This window comes from Patella vulgata, chromosome 2 (genome assembly GCF_932274485.2).
Source record: "Patella vulgata chromosome 2, xgPatVulg1.2, whole genome shotgun sequence".
NCBI lineage: Eukaryota > Metazoa > Mollusca > Gastropoda > Patellidae > Patella > Patella vulgata.
The window spans coordinates 18,903,481-18,918,201 of NC_065880.2; the positions used below are offsets into that span (position 1 = coordinate 18,903,481).

The 14,721-nt window shown below is 49.8% G+C and overlaps 66 non-coding genes across 66 annotated transcripts; all 66 read left to right on the forward strand.

The window, feature by feature from the left end:
• Window positions 1-7: 7 nt before the first annotated feature.
• LOC130011377 (5S ribosomal RNA) lies at window positions 8-126 on the forward strand. Its single transcript, XR_008786684.1, has one exon. It is a non-coding gene; the product is annotated as a 5S ribosomal RNA (ribosomal RNA).
• Window positions 127-202: 76 nt separating this feature from the next.
• LOC130011378 (5S ribosomal RNA) lies at window positions 203-321 on the forward strand. The gene has a single exon (XR_008786685.1). It is a non-coding gene; the product is annotated as a 5S ribosomal RNA (ribosomal RNA).
• A 77-nt stretch (window positions 322-398) lies between these two features.
• On the forward strand, window positions 399-517 carry LOC130011803 (5S ribosomal RNA). The gene has a single exon (XR_008787113.1). It is a non-coding gene; the product is annotated as a 5S ribosomal RNA (ribosomal RNA).
• A 165-nt stretch (window positions 518-682) lies between these two features.
• On the forward strand, window positions 683-801 carry LOC130011379 (5S ribosomal RNA). The gene has a single exon (XR_008786686.1). It is a non-coding gene; the product is annotated as a 5S ribosomal RNA (ribosomal RNA).
• A 76-nt stretch (window positions 802-877) lies between these two features.
• Window positions 878-996, forward strand: LOC130011380 (5S ribosomal RNA). The gene has a single exon (XR_008786687.1). It is a non-coding gene; the product is annotated as a 5S ribosomal RNA (ribosomal RNA).
• A 77-nt stretch (window positions 997-1,073) lies between these two features.
• LOC130011804 (5S ribosomal RNA) lies at window positions 1,074-1,192 on the forward strand. Its single transcript, XR_008787114.1, has one exon. It is a non-coding gene; the product is annotated as a 5S ribosomal RNA (ribosomal RNA).
• Window positions 1,193-1,356: 164 nt separating this feature from the next.
• LOC130011381 (5S ribosomal RNA) lies at window positions 1,357-1,475 on the forward strand. The gene has a single exon (XR_008786688.1). It is a non-coding gene; the product is annotated as a 5S ribosomal RNA (ribosomal RNA).
• Window positions 1,476-1,551: 76 nt separating this feature from the next.
• LOC130011382 (5S ribosomal RNA) lies at window positions 1,552-1,670 on the forward strand. The gene has a single exon (XR_008786689.1). It is a non-coding gene; the product is annotated as a 5S ribosomal RNA (ribosomal RNA).
• A 77-nt stretch (window positions 1,671-1,747) lies between these two features.
• LOC130011805 (5S ribosomal RNA) lies at window positions 1,748-1,866 on the forward strand. The gene has a single exon (XR_008787115.1). It is a non-coding gene; the product is annotated as a 5S ribosomal RNA (ribosomal RNA).
• Window positions 1,867-2,033: 167 nt separating this feature from the next.
• On the forward strand, window positions 2,034-2,152 carry LOC130011383 (5S ribosomal RNA). The gene has a single exon (XR_008786690.1). It is a non-coding gene; the product is annotated as a 5S ribosomal RNA (ribosomal RNA).
• A 76-nt stretch (window positions 2,153-2,228) lies between these two features.
• LOC130011384 (5S ribosomal RNA) lies at window positions 2,229-2,347 on the forward strand. Its single transcript, XR_008786691.1, has one exon. It is a non-coding gene; the product is annotated as a 5S ribosomal RNA (ribosomal RNA).
• Window positions 2,348-2,424: 77 nt separating this feature from the next.
• On the forward strand, window positions 2,425-2,543 carry LOC130011806 (5S ribosomal RNA). The gene has a single exon (XR_008787116.1). It is a non-coding gene; the product is annotated as a 5S ribosomal RNA (ribosomal RNA).
• Window positions 2,544-2,707: 164 nt separating this feature from the next.
• On the forward strand, window positions 2,708-2,826 carry LOC130011386 (5S ribosomal RNA). The gene has a single exon (XR_008786693.1). It is a non-coding gene; the product is annotated as a 5S ribosomal RNA (ribosomal RNA).
• Window positions 2,827-2,902: 76 nt separating this feature from the next.
• On the forward strand, window positions 2,903-3,021 carry LOC130011387 (5S ribosomal RNA). The gene has a single exon (XR_008786694.1). It is a non-coding gene; the product is annotated as a 5S ribosomal RNA (ribosomal RNA).
• Window positions 3,022-3,097: 76 nt separating this feature from the next.
• LOC130011388 (5S ribosomal RNA) lies at window positions 3,098-3,216 on the forward strand. Its single transcript, XR_008786695.1, has one exon. It is a non-coding gene; the product is annotated as a 5S ribosomal RNA (ribosomal RNA).
• Window positions 3,217-3,293: 77 nt separating this feature from the next.
• Window positions 3,294-3,412, forward strand: LOC130011807 (5S ribosomal RNA). The gene has a single exon (XR_008787117.1). It is a non-coding gene; the product is annotated as a 5S ribosomal RNA (ribosomal RNA).
• Window positions 3,413-3,575: 163 nt separating this feature from the next.
• On the forward strand, window positions 3,576-3,694 carry LOC130011389 (5S ribosomal RNA). Its single transcript, XR_008786696.1, has one exon. It is a non-coding gene; the product is annotated as a 5S ribosomal RNA (ribosomal RNA).
• A 76-nt stretch (window positions 3,695-3,770) lies between these two features.
• LOC130011390 (5S ribosomal RNA) lies at window positions 3,771-3,889 on the forward strand. The gene has a single exon (XR_008786697.1). It is a non-coding gene; the product is annotated as a 5S ribosomal RNA (ribosomal RNA).
• Window positions 3,890-3,966: 77 nt separating this feature from the next.
• LOC130011809 (5S ribosomal RNA) lies at window positions 3,967-4,085 on the forward strand. Its single transcript, XR_008787119.1, has one exon. It is a non-coding gene; the product is annotated as a 5S ribosomal RNA (ribosomal RNA).
• Window positions 4,086-4,249: 164 nt separating this feature from the next.
• Window positions 4,250-4,368, forward strand: LOC130011391 (5S ribosomal RNA). The gene has a single exon (XR_008786698.1). It is a non-coding gene; the product is annotated as a 5S ribosomal RNA (ribosomal RNA).
• Window positions 4,369-4,444: 76 nt separating this feature from the next.
• Window positions 4,445-4,563, forward strand: LOC130011392 (5S ribosomal RNA). The gene has a single exon (XR_008786699.1). It is a non-coding gene; the product is annotated as a 5S ribosomal RNA (ribosomal RNA).
• Window positions 4,564-4,640: 77 nt separating this feature from the next.
• Window positions 4,641-4,759, forward strand: LOC130011810 (5S ribosomal RNA). The gene has a single exon (XR_008787120.1). It is a non-coding gene; the product is annotated as a 5S ribosomal RNA (ribosomal RNA).
• Window positions 4,760-4,923: 164 nt separating this feature from the next.
• Window positions 4,924-5,042, forward strand: LOC130011393 (5S ribosomal RNA). The gene has a single exon (XR_008786700.1). It is a non-coding gene; the product is annotated as a 5S ribosomal RNA (ribosomal RNA).
• A 76-nt stretch (window positions 5,043-5,118) lies between these two features.
• LOC130011394 (5S ribosomal RNA) lies at window positions 5,119-5,237 on the forward strand. Its single transcript, XR_008786701.1, has one exon. It is a non-coding gene; the product is annotated as a 5S ribosomal RNA (ribosomal RNA).
• A 77-nt stretch (window positions 5,238-5,314) lies between these two features.
• LOC130011811 (5S ribosomal RNA) lies at window positions 5,315-5,433 on the forward strand. The gene has a single exon (XR_008787121.1). It is a non-coding gene; the product is annotated as a 5S ribosomal RNA (ribosomal RNA).
• Window positions 5,434-5,598: 165 nt separating this feature from the next.
• LOC130011395 (5S ribosomal RNA) lies at window positions 5,599-5,717 on the forward strand. Its single transcript, XR_008786702.1, has one exon. It is a non-coding gene; the product is annotated as a 5S ribosomal RNA (ribosomal RNA).
• Window positions 5,718-5,793: 76 nt separating this feature from the next.
• On the forward strand, window positions 5,794-5,912 carry LOC130011397 (5S ribosomal RNA). The gene has a single exon (XR_008786704.1). It is a non-coding gene; the product is annotated as a 5S ribosomal RNA (ribosomal RNA).
• Window positions 5,913-5,989: 77 nt separating this feature from the next.
• On the forward strand, window positions 5,990-6,108 carry LOC130011812 (5S ribosomal RNA). The gene has a single exon (XR_008787122.1). It is a non-coding gene; the product is annotated as a 5S ribosomal RNA (ribosomal RNA).
• A 164-nt stretch (window positions 6,109-6,272) lies between these two features.
• LOC130011398 (5S ribosomal RNA) lies at window positions 6,273-6,391 on the forward strand. The gene has a single exon (XR_008786705.1). It is a non-coding gene; the product is annotated as a 5S ribosomal RNA (ribosomal RNA).
• A 76-nt stretch (window positions 6,392-6,467) lies between these two features.
• On the forward strand, window positions 6,468-6,586 carry LOC130011399 (5S ribosomal RNA). The gene has a single exon (XR_008786706.1). It is a non-coding gene; the product is annotated as a 5S ribosomal RNA (ribosomal RNA).
• A 77-nt stretch (window positions 6,587-6,663) lies between these two features.
• LOC130011813 (5S ribosomal RNA) lies at window positions 6,664-6,782 on the forward strand. Its single transcript, XR_008787123.1, has one exon. It is a non-coding gene; the product is annotated as a 5S ribosomal RNA (ribosomal RNA).
• A 172-nt stretch (window positions 6,783-6,954) lies between these two features.
• Window positions 6,955-7,073, forward strand: LOC130011400 (5S ribosomal RNA). The gene has a single exon (XR_008786707.1). It is a non-coding gene; the product is annotated as a 5S ribosomal RNA (ribosomal RNA).
• A 76-nt stretch (window positions 7,074-7,149) lies between these two features.
• Window positions 7,150-7,268, forward strand: LOC130011401 (5S ribosomal RNA). The gene has a single exon (XR_008786708.1). It is a non-coding gene; the product is annotated as a 5S ribosomal RNA (ribosomal RNA).
• Window positions 7,269-7,345: 77 nt separating this feature from the next.
• Window positions 7,346-7,464, forward strand: LOC130011814 (5S ribosomal RNA). The gene has a single exon (XR_008787124.1). It is a non-coding gene; the product is annotated as a 5S ribosomal RNA (ribosomal RNA).
• A 164-nt stretch (window positions 7,465-7,628) lies between these two features.
• On the forward strand, window positions 7,629-7,747 carry LOC130011402 (5S ribosomal RNA). The gene has a single exon (XR_008786709.1). It is a non-coding gene; the product is annotated as a 5S ribosomal RNA (ribosomal RNA).
• Window positions 7,748-7,823: 76 nt separating this feature from the next.
• LOC130011403 (5S ribosomal RNA) lies at window positions 7,824-7,942 on the forward strand. The gene has a single exon (XR_008786710.1). It is a non-coding gene; the product is annotated as a 5S ribosomal RNA (ribosomal RNA).
• Window positions 7,943-8,108: 166 nt separating this feature from the next.
• LOC130011404 (5S ribosomal RNA) lies at window positions 8,109-8,227 on the forward strand. The gene has a single exon (XR_008786711.1). It is a non-coding gene; the product is annotated as a 5S ribosomal RNA (ribosomal RNA).
• Window positions 8,228-8,303: 76 nt separating this feature from the next.
• On the forward strand, window positions 8,304-8,422 carry LOC130011405 (5S ribosomal RNA). Its single transcript, XR_008786712.1, has one exon. It is a non-coding gene; the product is annotated as a 5S ribosomal RNA (ribosomal RNA).
• A 77-nt stretch (window positions 8,423-8,499) lies between these two features.
• LOC130011815 (5S ribosomal RNA) lies at window positions 8,500-8,618 on the forward strand. Its single transcript, XR_008787125.1, has one exon. It is a non-coding gene; the product is annotated as a 5S ribosomal RNA (ribosomal RNA).
• Window positions 8,619-8,782: 164 nt separating this feature from the next.
• Window positions 8,783-8,901, forward strand: LOC130011406 (5S ribosomal RNA). The gene has a single exon (XR_008786713.1). It is a non-coding gene; the product is annotated as a 5S ribosomal RNA (ribosomal RNA).
• A 76-nt stretch (window positions 8,902-8,977) lies between these two features.
• Window positions 8,978-9,096, forward strand: LOC130011408 (5S ribosomal RNA). The gene has a single exon (XR_008786715.1). It is a non-coding gene; the product is annotated as a 5S ribosomal RNA (ribosomal RNA).
• Window positions 9,097-9,173: 77 nt separating this feature from the next.
• LOC130011905 (5S ribosomal RNA) lies at window positions 9,174-9,292 on the forward strand. The gene has a single exon (XR_008787219.1). It is a non-coding gene; the product is annotated as a 5S ribosomal RNA (ribosomal RNA).
• A 168-nt stretch (window positions 9,293-9,460) lies between these two features.
• On the forward strand, window positions 9,461-9,579 carry LOC130011409 (5S ribosomal RNA). Its single transcript, XR_008786716.1, has one exon. It is a non-coding gene; the product is annotated as a 5S ribosomal RNA (ribosomal RNA).
• Window positions 9,580-9,655: 76 nt separating this feature from the next.
• Window positions 9,656-9,774, forward strand: LOC130011410 (5S ribosomal RNA). Its single transcript, XR_008786717.1, has one exon. It is a non-coding gene; the product is annotated as a 5S ribosomal RNA (ribosomal RNA).
• Window positions 9,775-9,851: 77 nt separating this feature from the next.
• On the forward strand, window positions 9,852-9,970 carry LOC130011816 (5S ribosomal RNA). The gene has a single exon (XR_008787126.1). It is a non-coding gene; the product is annotated as a 5S ribosomal RNA (ribosomal RNA).
• A 164-nt stretch (window positions 9,971-10,134) lies between these two features.
• LOC130011411 (5S ribosomal RNA) lies at window positions 10,135-10,253 on the forward strand. The gene has a single exon (XR_008786718.1). It is a non-coding gene; the product is annotated as a 5S ribosomal RNA (ribosomal RNA).
• A 76-nt stretch (window positions 10,254-10,329) lies between these two features.
• Window positions 10,330-10,448, forward strand: LOC130011412 (5S ribosomal RNA). The gene has a single exon (XR_008786719.1). It is a non-coding gene; the product is annotated as a 5S ribosomal RNA (ribosomal RNA).
• A 77-nt stretch (window positions 10,449-10,525) lies between these two features.
• On the forward strand, window positions 10,526-10,644 carry LOC130011817 (5S ribosomal RNA). Its single transcript, XR_008787127.1, has one exon. It is a non-coding gene; the product is annotated as a 5S ribosomal RNA (ribosomal RNA).
• Window positions 10,645-10,809: 165 nt separating this feature from the next.
• LOC130011413 (5S ribosomal RNA) lies at window positions 10,810-10,928 on the forward strand. The gene has a single exon (XR_008786720.1). It is a non-coding gene; the product is annotated as a 5S ribosomal RNA (ribosomal RNA).
• Window positions 10,929-11,005: 77 nt separating this feature from the next.
• LOC130011414 (5S ribosomal RNA) lies at window positions 11,006-11,124 on the forward strand. Its single transcript, XR_008786721.1, has one exon. It is a non-coding gene; the product is annotated as a 5S ribosomal RNA (ribosomal RNA).
• A 77-nt stretch (window positions 11,125-11,201) lies between these two features.
• On the forward strand, window positions 11,202-11,320 carry LOC130011818 (5S ribosomal RNA). Its single transcript, XR_008787128.1, has one exon. It is a non-coding gene; the product is annotated as a 5S ribosomal RNA (ribosomal RNA).
• Window positions 11,321-11,484: 164 nt separating this feature from the next.
• Window positions 11,485-11,603, forward strand: LOC130011591 (5S ribosomal RNA). Its single transcript, XR_008786899.1, has one exon. It is a non-coding gene; the product is annotated as a 5S ribosomal RNA (ribosomal RNA).
• A 76-nt stretch (window positions 11,604-11,679) lies between these two features.
• LOC130011415 (5S ribosomal RNA) lies at window positions 11,680-11,798 on the forward strand. The gene has a single exon (XR_008786722.1). It is a non-coding gene; the product is annotated as a 5S ribosomal RNA (ribosomal RNA).
• A 77-nt stretch (window positions 11,799-11,875) lies between these two features.
• Window positions 11,876-11,994, forward strand: LOC130011820 (5S ribosomal RNA). The gene has a single exon (XR_008787130.1). It is a non-coding gene; the product is annotated as a 5S ribosomal RNA (ribosomal RNA).
• A 165-nt stretch (window positions 11,995-12,159) lies between these two features.
• LOC130011416 (5S ribosomal RNA) lies at window positions 12,160-12,278 on the forward strand. Its single transcript, XR_008786723.1, has one exon. It is a non-coding gene; the product is annotated as a 5S ribosomal RNA (ribosomal RNA).
• Window positions 12,279-12,354: 76 nt separating this feature from the next.
• On the forward strand, window positions 12,355-12,473 carry LOC130011417 (5S ribosomal RNA). Its single transcript, XR_008786724.1, has one exon. It is a non-coding gene; the product is annotated as a 5S ribosomal RNA (ribosomal RNA).
• Window positions 12,474-12,550: 77 nt separating this feature from the next.
• LOC130011821 (5S ribosomal RNA) lies at window positions 12,551-12,669 on the forward strand. The gene has a single exon (XR_008787131.1). It is a non-coding gene; the product is annotated as a 5S ribosomal RNA (ribosomal RNA).
• Window positions 12,670-12,833: 164 nt separating this feature from the next.
• On the forward strand, window positions 12,834-12,952 carry LOC130011419 (5S ribosomal RNA). Its single transcript, XR_008786726.1, has one exon. It is a non-coding gene; the product is annotated as a 5S ribosomal RNA (ribosomal RNA).
• A 76-nt stretch (window positions 12,953-13,028) lies between these two features.
• Window positions 13,029-13,147, forward strand: LOC130011420 (5S ribosomal RNA). Its single transcript, XR_008786727.1, has one exon. It is a non-coding gene; the product is annotated as a 5S ribosomal RNA (ribosomal RNA).
• A 77-nt stretch (window positions 13,148-13,224) lies between these two features.
• LOC130011822 (5S ribosomal RNA) lies at window positions 13,225-13,343 on the forward strand. The gene has a single exon (XR_008787132.1). It is a non-coding gene; the product is annotated as a 5S ribosomal RNA (ribosomal RNA).
• Window positions 13,344-13,508: 165 nt separating this feature from the next.
• On the forward strand, window positions 13,509-13,627 carry LOC130011421 (5S ribosomal RNA). Its single transcript, XR_008786728.1, has one exon. It is a non-coding gene; the product is annotated as a 5S ribosomal RNA (ribosomal RNA).
• Window positions 13,628-13,703: 76 nt separating this feature from the next.
• Window positions 13,704-13,822, forward strand: LOC130011422 (5S ribosomal RNA). Its single transcript, XR_008786729.1, has one exon. It is a non-coding gene; the product is annotated as a 5S ribosomal RNA (ribosomal RNA).
• Window positions 13,823-13,899: 77 nt separating this feature from the next.
• LOC130011823 (5S ribosomal RNA) lies at window positions 13,900-14,018 on the forward strand. Its single transcript, XR_008787133.1, has one exon. It is a non-coding gene; the product is annotated as a 5S ribosomal RNA (ribosomal RNA).
• A 164-nt stretch (window positions 14,019-14,182) lies between these two features.
• Window positions 14,183-14,301, forward strand: LOC130011423 (5S ribosomal RNA). The gene has a single exon (XR_008786730.1). It is a non-coding gene; the product is annotated as a 5S ribosomal RNA (ribosomal RNA).
• Window positions 14,302-14,377: 76 nt separating this feature from the next.
• Window positions 14,378-14,496, forward strand: LOC130011424 (5S ribosomal RNA). The gene has a single exon (XR_008786731.1). It is a non-coding gene; the product is annotated as a 5S ribosomal RNA (ribosomal RNA).
• A 77-nt stretch (window positions 14,497-14,573) lies between these two features.
• On the forward strand, window positions 14,574-14,692 carry LOC130011824 (5S ribosomal RNA). Its single transcript, XR_008787134.1, has one exon. It is a non-coding gene; the product is annotated as a 5S ribosomal RNA (ribosomal RNA).
• Window positions 14,693-14,721: the final 29 nt, after the last annotated feature.

The following is a 14,721-nucleotide window of genomic DNA, read 5'->3' on the forward strand; positions in this document are numbered from 1 at the left end:
TTCGCTCGTCTACGGCCACACCACGTTGAAAACACCAGTTCTCGTCCGATCACTGAAGTTAAGCAACGTCGGGCCCGGTCAGTACTTGGATGGGTGACCGCCTGGGAACACCGGGTGCTGTAGACGCCTAGTTTTTTGAAAAGAAACCAATTTTCGGCGGACTTGAGTTAAGCATAACTACGGGTTTTATTCGCCTTCTCTCGTCTACGGCCACACCACGTTGAAAACACCAGTTCTCGTCCGATCACTGAAGTTAAGCAACGTCGGGCCCGGTCAGTACTTGGATGGGTGACCGCCTGGGAACACCGGGTGCTGTAGACGCCTAGTTTTTTTGAAAAGAAACCAATTTTCGGCGGACTTGAGTTTGGAATAACTACGGGTTTTATTCGTCTTCTCTCGTCTACGGCCATACCACGTTGAAAACACCAGTTCTCGTCCGATCACTGAAGTTAAGCAACGTCGGGCCCGGTTAGTACTTGGATGGGTGACCGCCTGGGAACACCGGGTGCTGTAGACGCCTTTTTTCCCGATTGTTTCAACTAAAAATCAATTTTCCGCACTTCAGGCCATTGTACGTCTTCTTTGGCATAACATTAGCTCCCCCCCCCCCTCCGCCCCGGGGGAAAAAAGATACAGAAAGAATTTGAGTAAAAATAACTACGGGTTTTATTCACCTTCGCTCGTCTACGGCCACACCACGTTGAAAACACCAGTTCTCGTCCGATCACTGAAGTTAAGCAACGTCGGGCCCGGTCAGTACTTGGATGGGTGACCGCCTGGGAACACCGGGTGCTGTAGACGCCTAGTTTTTTGAAAAGAAACCAATTTTCGGCGGACTTGAGTTAAGCATAACTACGGGTTTTATTCGCCTTCTCTCGTCTACGGCCACACCACGTTGAAAACACCAGTTCTCGTCCGATCACTGAAGTTAAGCAACGTCGGGCCCGGTCAGTACTTGGATGGGTGACCGCCTGGGAACACCGGGTGCTGTAGACGCCTAGTTTTTTTGAAAAGAAACCAATTTTCGGCGGACTTGAGTTTGGAATAACTACGGGTTTTATTCGTCTTCTCTCGTCTACGGCCATACCACGTTGAAAACACCAGTTCTCGTCCGATCACTGAAGTTAAGCAACGTCGGGCCCGGTTAGTACTTGGATGGGTGACCGCCTGGGAACACCGGGTGCTGTAGACGCCTTTTTTCCCGATTGTTTCAACTAAAAATCAATTTTCCGCACTTCAGGCCATTGTACGTCTTCTTTGGCATAACATTAGCTCCCCCCCCCCTCCGCCCCGGGGGAAAAAAGATACAGAAAGAATTTGAGTAAAAATAACTACGGGTTTTATTCACCTTCGCTCGTCTACGGCCACACCACGTTGAAAACACCAGTTCTCGTCCGATCACTGAAGTTAAGCAACGTCGGGCCCGGTCAGTACTTGGATGGGTGACCGCCTGGGAACACCGGGTGCTGTAGACGCCTAGTTTTTTGAAAAGAAACCAATTTTCGGCGGACTTGAGTTAAGCATAACTACGGGTTTTATTCGCCTTCTCTCGTCTACGGCCACACCACGTTGAAAACACCAGTTCTCGTCCGATCACTGAAGTTAAGCAACGTCGGGCCCGGTCAGTACTTGGATGGGTGACCGCCTGGGAACACCGGGTGCTGTAGACGCCTAGTTTTTTTGAAAAGAAACCAATTTTCGGCGGACTTGAGTTTGGAATAACTACGGGTTTTATTCGTCTTCTCTCGTCTACGGCCATACCACGTTGAAAACACCAGTTCTCGTCCGATCACTGAAGTTAAGCAACGTCGGGCCCGGTTAGTACTTGGATGGGTGACCGCCTGGGAACACCGGGTGCTGTAGACGCCTTTTTTCCCGATTGTTTCAACTAAAAATCAATTTTCCGCACTTCAGGCCATTGTACGTCTTCTTTGGCATAACATTAGCTCCCCCCACCCCCCTCCGCCCCGGGGGAAAAAAGATACAGAAAGAATTTGAGTAAAAATAACTACGGGTTTTATTCACCTTCGCTCGTCTACGGCCACACCACGTTGAAAACACCAGTTCTCGTCCGATCACTGAAGTTAAGCAACGTCGGGCCCGGTCAGTACTTGGATGGGTGACCGCCTGGGAACACCGGGTGCTGTAGACGCCTAGTTTTTTGAAAAGAAACCAATTTTCGGCGGACTTGAGTTAAGCATAACTACGGGTTTTATTCGCCTTCTCTCGTCTACGGCCACACCACGTTGAAAACACCAGTTCTCGTCCGATCACTGAAGTTAAGCAACGTCGGGCCCGGTCAGTACTTGGATGGGTGACCGCCTGGGAACACCGGGTGCTGTAGACGCCTAGTTTTTTTGAAAAGAAACCAATTTTCGGCGGACTTGAGTTTGGAATAACTACGGGTTTTATTCGTCTTCTCTCGTCTACGGCCATACCACGTTGAAAACACCAGTTCTCGTCCGATCACTGAAGTTAAGCAACGTCGGGCCCGGTTAGTACTTGGATGGGTGACCGCCTGGGAACACCGGGTGCTGTAGACGCCTTTTTTCCCGATTGTTTCAACTAAAAATTAATTTTCCGCACTTCAGGCCATTGTACGTCTTCTTTGGCATAACATTAGCTCCCCCCCCCCTCCGCCCCGGGGGAAAAAAGATACAGAAAGAATTTGAGTAAAAATAACTACGGGTTTTATTCACCTTCGCTCGTCTACGGCCACACCACGTTGAAAACACCAGTTCTCGTCCGATCACTGAAGTTAAGCAACGTCGGGCCCGGTCAGTACTTGGATGGGTGACCGCCTGGGAACACCGGGTGCTGTAGACGCCTAGTTTTTTGAAAAGAAACCAATTTTCGGCGGACTTGAGTTAAGCATAACTACGGGTTTTATTCGCCTTCGCTCGTCTACGGCCACACCACGTTGAAAACACCAGTTCTCGTCCGATCACTGAAGTTAAGCAACGTCGGGCCCGGTCAGTACTTGGATGGGTGACCGCCTGGGAACACCGGGTGCTGTAGACGCCTAGTTTTTTGAAAAGAAACCAATTTTCGGCGGACTTGAGTTAAGCATAACTACGGGTTTTATTCGCCTTCTCTCGTCTACGGCCACACCACGTTGAAAACACCAGTTCTCGTCCGATCACTGAAGTTAAGCAACGTCGGGCCCGGTCAGTACTTGGATGGGTGACCGCCTGGGAACACCGGGTGCTGTAGACGCCTAGTTTTTTTGAAAAGAAACCAATTTTCGGCGGACTTGAGTTTGGAATAACTACGGGTTTTATTCGTCTTCTCTCGTCTACGGCCATACCACGTTGAAAACACCAGTTCTCGTCCGATCACTGAAGTTAAGCAACGTCGGGCCCGGTTAGTACTTGGATGGGTGACCGCCTGGGAACACCGGGTGCTGTAGACGCCTTTTTTCCCGATTGTTTCAACTAAAAATCAATTTTCCGCACTTCAGGCCATTGTACGTCTTCTTTGGCATAACATTAGCTCCCCCCCCCTCCGCCCCGGGGGAAAAAAGATACAGAAAGAATTTGAGTAAAAATAACTACGGGTTTTATTCAACTTCGCTCGTCTACGGCCACACCACGTTGAAAACACCAGTTCTCGTCCGATCACTGAAGTTAAGCAACGTCGGGCCCGGTCAGTACTTGGATGGGTGACCGCCTGGGAACACCGGGTGCTGTAGACGCCTAGTTTTTTGAAAAGAAACCAATTTTCGGCGGACTTGAGTTAAGCATAACTACGGGTTTTATTCGCCTTCTCTCGTCTACGGCCACACCACGTTGAAAACACCAGTTCTCGTCCGATCACTGAAGTTAAGCAACGTCGGGCCCGGTCAGTACTTGGATGGGTGACCGCCTGGGAACACCGGGTGCTGTAGACGCCTAGTTTTTTTGAAAAGAAACCAATTTTCGGCGGACTTGAGTTTGGAATAACTACGGGTTTTATTCGTCTTCTCTCGTCTACGGCCATACCACGTTGAAAACACCAGTTCTCGTCCGATCACTGAAGTTAAGCAACGTCGGGCCCGGTTAGTACTTGGATGGGTGACCGCCTGGGAACACCGGGTGCTGTAGACGCCTTTTTTCCCGATTGTTTCAACTAAAAATCAATTTTCCGCACTTCAGGCCATTGTACGTCTTCTTTGGCATAACATTAGCTCCCCCCCCCCTCCGCCCCGGGGGAAAAAAGATACAGAAAGAATTTGAGTAAAAATAACTACGGGTTTTATTCACCTTCGCTCGTCTACGGCCACACCACGTTGAAAACACCAGTTCTCGTCCGATCACTGAAGTTAAGCAACGTCGGGCCCGGTCAGTACTTGGATGGGTGACCGCCTGGGAACACCGGGTGCTGTAGACGCCTAGTTTTTTGAAAAGAAACCAATTTTCGGCGGACTTGAGTTAAGCATAACTACGGGTTTTATTCGCCTTCTCTCGTCTACGGCCACACCACGTTGAAAACACCAGTTCTCGTCCGATCACTGAAGTTAAGCAACGTCGGGCCCGGTCAGTACTTGGATGGGTGACCGCCTGGGAACACCGGGTGCTGTAGACGCCTAGTTTTTTTGAAAAGAAACCAATTTTCGGCGGACTTGAGTTTGGAATAACTACGGGTTTTATTCGTCTTCTCTCGTCTACGGCCATACCACGTTGAAAACACCAGTTCTCGTCCGATCACTGAAGTTAAGCAACGTCGGGCCCGGTTAGTACTTGGATGGGTGACCGCCTGGGAACACCGGGTGCTGTAGACGCCTTTTTTCCCGATTGTTTCAACTAAAAATCAATTTTCCGCACTTCAGGCCATTGTACGTCTTCTTTGGCATAACATTAGCTCCCCCCCCCCCTCCGCCCCGGGGGAAAAAAGATACAGAAAGAATTTGAGTAAAATAACTACGGGTTTTATTCACCTTCGCTCGTCTACGGCCACACCACGTTGAAAACACCAGTTCTCGTCCGATCACTGAAGTTAAGCAACGTCGGGCCCGGTCAGTACTTGGATGGGTGACCGCCTGGGAACACCGGGTGCTGTAGACGCCTAGTTTTTTGAAAAGAAACCAATTTTCGGCGGACTTGAGTTAAGCATAACTACGGGTTTTATTCGCCTTCTCTCGTCTACGGCCACACCACGTTGAAAACACCAGTTCTCGTCCGATCACTGAAGTTAAGCAACGTCGGGCCCGGTCAGTACTTGGATGGGTGACCGCCTGGGAACACCGGGTGCTGTAGACGCCTAGTTTTTTTGAAAAGAAACCAATTTTCGGCGGACTTGAGTTTGGAATAACTACGGGTTTTATTCGTCTTCTCTCGTCTACGGCCATACCACGTTGAAAACACCAGTTCTCGTCCGATCACTGAAGTTAAGCAACGTCGGGCCCGGTTAGTACTTGGATGGGTGACCGCCTGGGAACACCGGGTGCTGTAGACGCCTTTTTTCCCGATTGTTTCAACTAAAAATCAATTTTCCGCACTTCAGGCCATTGTACGTCTTCTTTGGCATAACATTAGCTCCCCCCCCCCCTCCGCCCCGGGGGAAAAAAGATACAGAAAGAATTTGAGTAAAAATAACTACGGGTTTTATTCACCTTCGCTCGTCTACGGCCACACCACGTTGAAAACACCAGTTCTCGTCCGATCACTGAAGTTAAGCAACGTCGGGCCCGGTCAGTACTTGGATGGGTGACCGCCTGGGAACACCGGGTGCTGTAGACGCCTAGTTTTTTGAAAAGAAACCAATTTTCGGCGGACTTGAGTTAAGCATAACTACGGGTTTTATTCGCCTTCTCTCGTCTACGGCCACACCACGTTGAAAACACCAGTTCTCGTCCGATCACTGAAGTTAAGCAACGTCGGGCCCGGTCAGTACTTGGATGGGTGACCGCCTGGGAACACCGGGTGCTGTAGACGCCTAGTTTTTTTGAAAAGAAACCAATTTTCGGCGGACTTGAGTTTGGAATAACTACGGGTTTTATTCGTCTTCTCTCGTCTACGGCCATACCACGTTGAAAACACCAGTTCTCGTCCGATCACTGAAGTTAAGCAACGTCGGGCCCGGTTAGTACTTGGATGGGTGACCGCCTGGGAACACCGGGTGCTGTAGACGCCTTTTTTCCCGATTGTTTCAACTAAAAATCAATTTTCCGCACTTCAGGCCATTGTACGTCTTCTTTGGCATAACATTAGCTCCCCCCCCCCTCCGCCCCGGGGGAAAAAAGATACAGAAAGAATTTGAGTAAAAATAACTACGGGTTTTATTCACCTTCGCTCGTCTACGGCCACACCACGTTGAAAACACCAGTTCTCGTCCGATCACTGAAGTTAAGCAACGTCGGGCCCGGTCAGTACTTGGATGGGTGACCGCCTGGGAACACCGGGTGCTGTAGACGCCTAGTTTTTTGAAAAGAAACCAATTTTCGGCGGACTTGAGTTAAGCATAACTACGGGTTTTATTCGCCTTCTCTCGTCTACGGCCACACCACGTTGAAAACACCAGTTCTCGTCCGATCACTGAAGTTAAGCAACGTCGGGCCCGGTCAGTACTTGGATGGGTGACCGCCTGGGAACACCGGGTGCTGTAGACGCCTAGTTTTTTTGAAAAGAAACCAATTTTCGGCGGACTTGAGTTTGGAATAACTACGGGTTTTATTCGTCTTCTCTCGTCTACGGCCATACCACGTTGAAAACACCAGTTCTCGTCCGATCACTGAAGTTAAGCAACGTCGGGCCCGGTTAGTACTTGGATGGGTGACCGCCTGGGAACACCGGGTGCTGTAGACGCCTTTTTTCCCGATTGTTTCAACTAAAAATCAATTTTCCGCACTTCAGGCCATTGTACGTCTTCTTTGGCATAACATTAGCTCCCCCCCTCCCCCCCCCCTCCGCCCCGGGGGAAAAAAGATACAGAAAGAATTTGAGTAAAAATAACTACGGGTTTTATTCACCTTCGCTCGTCTACGGCCACACCACGTTGAAAACACCAGTTCTCGTCCGATCACTGAAGTTAAGCAACGTCGGGCCCGGTCAGTACTTGGATGGGTGACCGCCTGGGAACACCGGGTGCTGTAGACGCCTAGTTTTTTGAAAAGAAACCAATTTTCGGCGGACTTGAGTTAAGCATAACTACGGGTTTTATTCGCCTTCTCTCGTCTACGGCCACACCACGTTGAAAACACCAGTTCTCGTCCGATCACTGAAGTTAAGCAACGTCGGGCCCGGTCAGTACTTGGATGGGTGACCGCCTGGGAACACCGGGTGCTGTAGACGCCTAGTTTTTTTGAAAAGAAACCAATTTTCGGCGGACTTGAGTTTGGAATAACTACGGGTTTTATTCGTCTTCTCTCGTCTACGGCCATACCACGTTGAAAACACCAGTTCTCGTCCGATCACTGAAGTTAAGCAACGTCGGGCCCGGTTAGTACTTGGATGGGTGACCGCCTGGGAACACCGGGTGCTGTAGACGCCTTTTTTCCCGATTGTTTCAACTAAAAATCAATTTTCCGCACTTCAGGCCATTGTACGTCTTCTTTGGCATAACATTAGCTCCCCCCCCCCTCCGCCCCGGGGGAAAAAAGATACAGAAAGAATTTGAGTAAAAATAACTACGGGTTTTATTCACCTTCGCTCGTCTACGGCCACACCACGTTGAAAACACCAGTTCTCGTCCGATCACTGAAGTTAAGCAACGTCGGGCCCGGTCAGTACTTGGATGGGTGACCGCCTGGGAACACCGGGTGCTGTAGACGCCTAGTTTTTTGAAAAGAAACCAATTTTCGGCGGACTTGAGTTAAGCATAACTACGGGTTTTATTCGCCTTCTCTCGTCTACGGCCACACCACGTTGAAAACACCAGTTCTCGTCCGATCACTGAAGTTAAGCAACGTCGGGCCCGGTCAGTACTTGGATGGGTGACCGCCTGGGAACACCGGGTGCTGTAGACGCCTAGTTTTTTTGAAAAGAAACCAATTTTCGGCGGACTTGAGTTTGGAATAACTACGGGTTTTATTCGTCTTCTCTCGTCTACGGCCATACCACGTTGAAAACACCAGTTCTCGTCCGATCACTGAAGTTAAGCAACGTCGGGCCCGGTTTTATTCGTCTTCGCTCGTCTACGGCCACACCACGTTGAAAACACCAGTTCTCGTCCGATCACTGAAGTTAAGCAACGTCGGGCCCGGTCAGTACTTGGATGGGTGACCGCCTGGGAACACCGGGTGCTGTAGACGCCTAGTTTTTTGAAAAGAAACCAATTTTCGGCGGACTTGAGTTAAGCATAACTACGGGTTTTATTCGCCTTCTCTCGTCTACGGCCACACCACGTTGAAAACACCAGTTCTCGTCCGATCACTGAAGTTAAGCAACGTCGGGCCCGGTCAGTACTTGGATGGGTGACCGCCTGGGAACACCGGGTGCTGTAGACGCCTAGTTTTTTTGAAAAGAAACCAATTTTCGGCGGACTTGAGTTTGGAATAACTACGGGTTTTATTCGTCTTCTCTCGTCTACGGCCATACCACGTTGAAAACACCAGTTCTCGTCCGATCACTGAAGTTAAGCAACGTCGGGCCCGGTTAGTACTTGGATGGGTGACCGCCTGGGAACACCGGGTGCTGTAGACGCCTTTTTTCCCGATTGTTTCAACTAAAAATCAATTTTCCGCACTTCAGGCCATTGTACGTCTTCTTTGGCATAACATTAGCTCCCCCCCCCCTCCGCCCCGGGGGAAAAAAGATACAGAAAGAATTTGAGTAAAAATAACTACGGGTTTTATTCACCTTCGCTCGTCTACGGCCACACCACGTTGAAAACACCAGTTCTCGTCCGATCACTGAAGTTAAGCAACGTCGGGCCCGGTCAGTACTTGGATGGGTGACCGCCTGGGAACACCGGGTGCTGTAGACGCCTAGTTTTTTGAAAAGAAACCAATTTTCGGCGGACTTGAGTTAAGCATAACTACGGGTTTTATTCGCCTTCTCTCGTCTACGGCCACACCACGTTGAAAACACCAGTTCTCGTCCGATCACTGAAGTTAAGCAACGTCGGGCCCGGTCAGTACTTGGATGGGTGACCGCCTGGGAACACCGGGTGCTGTAGACGCCTAGTTTTTTTGAAAAGAAACCAATTTTCGGCGGACTTGAGTTTGGAATAACTACGGGTTTTATTCGTCTTCTCTCGTCTACGGCCATACCACGTTGAAAACACCAGTTCTCGTCCGATCACTGAAGTTAAGCAACGTCGGGCCCGGTTAGTACTTAGATGGGTGACCGCCTGGGAACACCGGGTGCTGTAGATGCCTTTTTTCCCGATTGTTTCAACTAAAAATCAATTTTCCGCACTACAGGCCATTGTACGTCTTCTTTGGCATAACATTAGCTCCCCCCCCCCCCTCTCCGCCCCGGGGGAAAAAAGATACAGAAAGAATTTGAGTAAAAATAACTACGGGTTTTATTCACCTTCGCTCGTCTACGGCCACACCACGTTGAAAACACCAGTTCTCGTCCGATCACTGAAGTTAAGCAACGTCGGGCCCGGTCAGTACTTGGATGGGTGACCGCCTGGGAACACCGGGTGCTGTAGACGCCTAGTTTTTTGAAAAGAAACCAATTTTCGGCGGACTTGAGTTAAGCATAACTACGGGTTTTATTCGCCTTCTCTCGTCTACGGCCACACCACGTTGAAAACACCAGTTCTCGTCCGATCACTGAAGTTAAGCAACGTCGGGCCCGGTCAGTACTTGGATGGGTGACCGCCTGGGAACACCGGGTGCTGTAGACGCCTAGTTTTTTTGAAAAGAAACCAATTTTCGGCGGACTTGAGTTTGGAATAACTACGGGTTTTATTCGTCTTCTCTCGTCTACGGCCATACCACGTTGAAAACACCAGTTCTCGTCCGATCACTGAAGTTAAGCAACGTCGGGCCCGGTTAGTACTTGGATGGGTGACCGCCTGGGAACACCGGGTGCTGTAGACGCCTTTTTTCCCGATTGTTTCAACTAAAAATCAATTTTCCGCACTTCAGGCCATTGTACGTCTTCTTTGGCATAACATTAGCTCCCCCCCCCCTCCGCCCCGGGGGAAAAAAGATACAGAAAGAATTTGAGTAAAAATAACTACGGGTTTTATTCACCTTCGCTCGTCTACGGCCACACCACGTTGAAAACACCAGTTCTCGTCCGATCACTGAAGTTAAGCAACGTCGGGCCCGGTCAGTACTTGGATGGGTGACCGCCTGGGAACACCGGGTGCTGTAGACGCCTAGTTTTTTGAAAAGAAACCAATTTTCGGCGGACTTGAGTTAAGCATAACTACGGGTTTTATTCGCCTTCTCTCGTCTACGGCCACACCACGTTGAAAACACCAGTTCTCGTCCGATCACTGAAGTTAAGCAACGTCGGGCCCGGTCAGTACTTGGATGGGTGACCGCCTGGGAACACCGGGTGCTGTAGACGCCTAGTTTTTTTGAAAAGAAACCAATTTTCGGCGGACTTGAGTTTGGAATAACTACGGGTTTTATTCGTCTTCTCTCGTCTACGGCCATACCACGTTGAAAACACCAGTTCTCGTCCGATCACTGAAGTTAAGCAACGTCGGGCCCGGTTAGTACTTGGATGGGTGACCGCCTGGGAACACCGGGTGCTGTAGACGCCTTTTTTCCCGATTGTTTCAACTAAAAATCAATTTTCCGCACTTCAGGCCATTGTACGTCTTCTTTGGCATAACATTAGCTCCCCCCCCCCCTCCGCCCCGGGGGAAAAAAGATACAGAAAGAATTTGAGTAAAAATAACTACGGGTTTTATTCACCTTCGCTCGTCTACGGCCACACCACGTTGAAAACACCAGTTCTCGTCCGATCACTGAAGTTAAGCAACGTCGGGCCCGGTCAGTACTTGGATGGGTGACCGCCTGGGAACACCGGGTGCTGTAGACGCCTAGTTTTTTTGAAAAGAAACCAATTTTCGGCGGACTTGAGTTAAGCATAACTACGGGTTTTATTCGCCTTCTCTCGTCTACGGCCACACCACGTTGAAAACACCAGTTCTCGTCCGATCACTGAAGTTAAGCAACGTCGGGCCCGGTCAGTACTTGGATGGGTGACCGCCTGGGAACACCGGGTGCTGTAGACGCCTAGTTTTTTTGAAAAGAAACCAATTTTCGGCGGACTTGAGTTTGGAATAACTACGGGTTTTATTCGTCTTCTCTCGTCTACGGCCATACCACGTTGAAAACACCAGTTCTCGTCCGATCACTGAAGTTAAGCAACGTCGGGCCCGGTTAGTACTTGGATGGGTGACCGCCTGGGAACACCGGGTGCTGTAGACGCCTTTTTTCCCGATTGTTTCAACTAAAAATCAATTTTCCGCACTTCAGGCCATTGTACGTCTTCTTTGGCATAACATTAGCTCCCCACCCCCTCCGCCCCGGGGGAAAAAAGATACAGAAAGAATTTGAGTAAAAATAACTACGGGTTTTATTCACCTTCGCTCGTCTACGGCCACACCACGTTGAAAACACCAGTTCTCGTCCGATCACTGAAGTTAAGCAACGTCGGGCCCGGTCAGTACTTGAATGGGTGACCGCCTGGGAACACCGGGTGCTGTAGACGCCTAGTTTTTTGAAAAGAAACCAATTTTCGGCGGACTTGAGTTAAGCATAACTACGGGTTTTATTCGCCTTCTCTCGTCTACGGCCACACCACGTTGAAAACACCAGTTCTCGTCCGATCACTGAAGTTAAGCAACGTCGGGCCCGGTCAGTACTTGGATGGGTGACCGCCTGGGAACACCGGGTGCTGTAGACGCCTAGTTTTTTTGAAAAGAAACCAATTTTCGGCGGACTTGAGTTTGGAATAACTACGGGTTTTATTCGTCTTCTCTCGTCTACGGCCATACCACGTTGAAAACACCAGTTCTCGTCCGATCACTGAAGTTAAGCAACGTCGGGCCCGGTTAGTACTTGGATGGGTGACCGCCTGGGAACACCGGGTGCTGTAGACGCCTTTTTTCCCGATTGTTTCAACTAAAAATCAATTTTCCGCACTTCAGGCCATTGTACGTCTTCTTTGGCATAACATTAGCTCCCCCCCCCCCTCCGCCCCGGGGGAAAAAAGATACAGAAAGAATTTGAGTAAAAATAACTACGGGTTTTATTCACCTTCGCTCGTCTACGGCCACACCACGTTGAAAACACCAGTTCTCGTCCGATCACTGAAGTTAAGCAACGTCGGGCCCGGTCAGTACTTGGATGGGTGACCGCCTGGGAACACCGGGTGCTGTAGACGCCTAGTTTTTTGAAAAGAAACCAATTTTCGGCGGACTTGAGTTAAGCATAACTACGGGTTTTATTCGCCTTCTCTCGTCTACGGCCACACCACGTTGAAAACACCAGTTCTCGTCCGATCACTGAAGTTAAGCAACGTCGGGCCCGGTCAGTACTTGGATGGGTGACCGCCTGGGAACACCGGGTGCTGTAGACGCCTAGTTTTTTTGAAAAGAAACCAATTTTCGGCGGACTTGAGTTTGGAATAACTACGGGTTTTATTCGTCTTCTCTCGTCTACGGCCATACCACGTTGAAAACACCAGTTCTCGTCCGATCACTGAAGTTAAGCAACGTCGGGCCCGGTTAGTACTTGGATGGGTGACCGCCTGGGAACACCGGGTGCTGTAGACGCCTTTTTTCCCGATTGTTTCAACTAAAAATCAATTTTCCGCACTTCAGGCCATTGTACGTCTTCTTTGGCATAACATTAGCTCCCCCCCCCCTCCGCCCCGGGGGAAAAAAGATACAGAAAGAATTTGAGTAAAAATAACTACGGGTTTTATTCACCTTCGCTCGTCTACGGCCACACCACGTTGAAAACACCAGTTCTCGTCCGATCACTGAAGTTAAGCAACGTCGGGCCCGGTCAGTACTTGGATGGGTGACCGCCTGGGAACACCGGGTGCTGTAGACGCCTAGTTTTTTGAAAAGAAACCAATTTTCGGCGGACTTGAGTTAAGCATAACTACGGGTTTTATTCGCCTTCTCTCGTCTACGGCCACACCACGTTGAAAACACCAGTTCTCGTCCGATCACTGAAGTTAAGCAACGTCGGGCCCGGTCAGTACTTGGATGGGTGACCGCCTGGGAACACCGGGTGCTGTAGACGCCTAGTTTTTTTGAAAAGAAACCAATTTTCGGCGGACTTGAGTTTGGAATAACTACGGGTTTTATTCGTCTTCTCTCGTCTACGGCCATACCACGTTGAAAACACCAGTTCTCGTCCGATCACTGAAGTTAAGCAACGTCGGGCCCGGTTAGTACTTGGATGGGTGACCGCCTGGGAACACCGGGTGCTGTAGACGCCTTTTTTCCCGATTGTTTCAACTAAAAATCAATTTTCCGCACTTCAGGCCATTGTACGTCTTCTTTGGCATAACATTAGCTCCCCCCCCCCCTCCGCCCCGGGGGAAAAAAGATACAGAAAGAATTTGAGTAAAAATAACTACGGGTTTTATTCACCTTCGCTCGTCTACGGCCACACCACGTTGAAAACACCAGTTCTCGTCCGATCACTGAAGTTAAGCAACGTCGGGCCCGGTCAGTACTTGGATGGGTGACCGCCTGGGAACACCGGGTGCTGTAGACGCCTAGTTTTTTGAAAAGAAACCAATTTTCGGCGGACTTGAGTTAAGCATAACTACGGGTTTTATTCGCCTTCTCTCGTCTACGGCCACACCACGTTGAAAACACCAGTTCTCGTCCGATCACTGAAGTTAAGCAACGTCGGGCCCGGTCAGTACTTGGATGGGTGACCGCCTGGGAACACCGGGTGCTGTAGACGCCTAGTTTTTTTGAAAAGAAACCAATTTTCGGCGGACTTGAGTTTGGAATAACTACGGGTTTTATTCGTCTTCTCTCGTCTACGGCCATACCACGTTGAAAACACCAGTTCTCGTCCGATCACTGAAGTTAAGCAACGTCGGGCCCGGTTAGTACTTGGATGGGTGACCGCCTGGGAACACCGGGTGCTGTAGACGCCTTTTTTCCCGATTGTTTCAACTAAAAATCAATTTTCCGCACTTCAGGCCATTGTACGTCTTCTTTGGCATAACATTAGCTCCCCCCCCCCTCCGCCCCGGGGGAAAAAAGATACAGAAAGAATTTGAGTAAAAATAACTACGGGTTTTATTCACCTTCGCTCGTCTACGGCCACACCACGTTGAAAACACCAGTTCTCGTCCGATCACTGAAGTTAAGCAACGTCGGGCCCGGTCAGTACTTGGATGGGTGACCGCCTGGGAACACCGGGTGCTGTAGACGCCTAGTTTTTTGAAAAGAAACCAATTTTCGGCGGACTTGAGTTAAGCATAACTACGGGTTTTATTCGCCTTCTCTCGTCTACGGCCACACCACGTTGAAAACACCAGTTCTCGTCCGATCACTGAAGTTAAGCAACGTCGGGCCCGGTCAGTACTTGGATGGGTGACCGCCTGGGAACACCGGGTGCTGTAGACGCCTAGTTTTTTTGAAAAGAAACCAATTTTCGGCGGACTTGAGTTTGGAATAACTACGGGTTTTATTCGTCTTCTCTCGTCTACGGCCATACCACGTTGAAAACACCAGTTCTCGTCCGATCACTGAAGTTAAGCAACGTCGGGCCCGGTTAGTACTTGGATGGGTGACCGCCTGGGAACACCGGGTGCTGTAGACGCCTTTTTTCCCGATTGTTTCAACTAAAAA